This window comes from Oncorhynchus clarkii, chromosome 11, assembly GCF_045791955.1.
Source record: "Oncorhynchus clarkii lewisi isolate Uvic-CL-2024 chromosome 11, UVic_Ocla_1.0, whole genome shotgun sequence".
Classification (NCBI taxonomy): Eukaryota; Metazoa; Chordata; class Actinopteri; order Salmoniformes; family Salmonidae; genus Oncorhynchus; species Oncorhynchus clarkii.
Window position 1 is genome coordinate 5,275,207 of NC_092157.1, and position 3,167 is coordinate 5,278,373.

Below are 3,167 nucleotides of genomic sequence, written 5' to 3' on the forward strand. Positions count from 1 at the left end.
CTCTACTCTGGGTTATCAGCCTCAGAACACCTCTCTACTCTGGGTTATCAGCCTCAGACCACCTCTCTACTCTCAGCCTCAGAACACCTCTCTACTCTGGGTTATCAGCCTCATAACACCTCTCTACTCTCAGCCTCAGAACAACTCTCTACTCTGGGTTATCAGCCTCACAACACCGTTAAACTCTGGGTTATCAGCCTCAGAACACCTCTCTACTCTGGGTTATCAGCCTCAGAACACCTCTCTACTCTGGGTTATCAGCCTCAGACCACCTCTCTACTCTGGGTTATCAGCCTCAGAACACCTCTCTACTCTGGGTTATCAGCCTCATAACACCTCTCTACTCTGGGTTATTGGCCTCAGAACACCTCTCTACTCAGGGTTATTAGCCTCAGAACACCTCTCTACTCTGGGTTATCAGCCTCAGACCAACTCTCTACTCTTGGTTATCAGCCTCAGAACACCTCTAAACTCTCAGCCTCAGACCACCTCTCTACTCTCAGCCTCAGAACACCTCTCTACTCTGGGTTATCAGCCTCAGAACACCTCTCTACTCTGGGTTATCAGCCTCAGACCACCTCTCTACTCTCAGCCTCAGAACACCTCTCTACTCTGGGTTATCAGCCTCATAACACCTCTCTACTCTCAGCCTCAGAACAACTCTCTACTCTGGGTTATCAGCCTCAGAACACCTCTAAACTCTGGTTTATCAGCTTCAGAACACCTCTCTACTCTGGGTTATCAGCCTCATAACACCTCTCTACTCTGGGTTATCAGCATCAGACCACCTCTCTACTCTGGGTTATCAGCCTCAGAACACCTCTAAACTCTCAGCCTCAGCCCCTAACCCTAACCCTAACCCTAACCCTAACACCTCTCTACTCTCAGCCTCAGAACAACTCTCTACTCTGGGTTATCAGCCTCAGAACACCGTTAAACTCTGGGTTATCAGCCTCAGAACACCTCTCTACTCTGGGTTATCAGCCTCAGAACACCTCTCTACTCTGGGTTATCAGCCTCAGACCACCTCTCTACTCTGGGTTATCAGCCTCAGAACACCTCTCTACTCTGGGTTATCAGCCTCATAACACCTCTCTACTCTGGGTTATAGGCCTCAGAACACCTCTCTACTCAGGGTTATTAGCCTCAGAACACCTCTCTACTCTGGGTTATCAGCCTCAGACCAACTCTCTACTCTTGGTTATCAGCCTCAGAACACCTCTAAACTCTCAGCCTCAGACCACCTCTCTACTCTCAGCCTCAGAACACCTCTCTACTCTGGGTTATCAGCCTCAGAACACCTCTCTACTCTGGGTTATCAGCCTCAGACCACCTCTCTACTCTCAGCCTCAGAACACCTCTCTACTCTGGGTTATCAGCCTCATAACACCTCTCTACTCTCAGCCTCAGAACAACTCTCTACTCTGGGTTATCAGCCTCAGAACACCTCTAAACTCTGGGTTATAAGCTTCAGAACACCTCTCTACTCTGGGTTATCAGCCTCATAACACCTCTCTACTCTGGGTTATCAGCATCAGACCACCTCTCTACTCTGGGTTATCAGCCTCAGAACACCTCTAAACTCTCAGCCTCAGACCACCTCTCTACTCTGGGTTATCAGCCTCAGAACACCTCTAAACTCTCAGCCTCAGAACACGTCTCTACTCTGGGTTATCAGCCTCAGAACACCTCTCTACTCTCAGCCTCAGAACACCTCTCTACTCTCAGCCTCAGAACACCTGTCTACCTTGGGTTATCAGCCTCAGAACACCTCTCTACTCTGGGTTATCAGCCTCAGACAACCTCTCTACTCTGGGTTATCAGCCTCAGAACACCTCTCTACTCTAGGTTATCAGCCTCAGAACACCTCTCTACTCTGGGTTATCAGCCTCAGAACACCTCTCTACTCTGGGTTATCAGCCTCAGACCACCTCTCTACTCTGGGTTGTCAGCCTCAGAACACCTCTCCACTCTCAGCCTCAGAACACCTCTCTACTCTGGGTTATCAGCCTCAGAACACCTCTCTACTCTGGGTTATCAGCCTCAGAACACCTCTCTACTCTGGGTTATCAGCCTCAGACCACCTCTCTACTCTGGGTTATCAGCCTCAGACCACCTCTAAACTCTCAGCCTCAGAACACCTCTCTACTCTTGGTTATCAGCCTCAGAACACCTCTCTACTCTGGGTTATCAGCCTCAGACCACCTCTCTACTCTGGGTTATCAGCCTCAGAACACCTCTCTACTCTCAGCATCAGAACACCTCTCTACTCTGGGTTATAAGCCTCAGAACACCTCTCTACTCTGGGTTATCAGCCTCAGAACACCTCTCTACTCTGGGTTATCAGCCTCAGAACACCTCTCTACTCTGGGTTATCAGCCTCAGACCACCTCTCTACTCTGGGTTATCAGCCTCAGAACACCTCTCTACTCTCAGCATCAGAACACCTCTCTACTCTGGGTTATCAGCCTCAGAACACCTCTCTACTCTTGGTTATCAGCCTCAGACCACCTCTCTACTCTGGGTTATCAGCCTCAGAACACCTCTCTACTCTGGGTTATCAGCCTCAGAACACCTCTAAACTCTCAGCCTCATAACACCTCTCTACTCTGGGTTATCAGCCTCAGAACACCTCTCTACTCTGGGTTATCAGCCTCAGAACACCTCTAAACTCTGGGTTATCAGCCTCAGAACATCTCTCTACTCTGGGTTATCAGCCCCAGAACACCTCTCTACTCTGGGTTATCAGCCTCAGAACACCTCTCTACTCTGGGTTATCAGCCTCAGACCACCTCTCTACTCTGGGTTATCAGCCTCAGACCACCTCTCTACTCTGGGTTATCAGCCTCAGAACACCTCTAAACTCTCAGCCTCAGACCACCTCTCTACTCTCAGCCTCAGAACACCTCTCTACTCTGGGTTATCAGCCTCAGAACACCTCTCTACTCTGGGTTTTCAGCCTCAGACCACCTCTCTACTCTCAGCCTCAGAACACCTCTCTACTCTGGGTTATCAGCCTCATAACACCTCTCTACTCTCAGCCTCAGAACAACTCTCTACTCTGGGTTATCAGCCTCAGAACACCTCTAAACTCTGGGTTATCAGCTTCAGAACACCTCTCTACTCTGGGTTATCAGCCTCATAACACCTCTCTACTCTGGGTTATC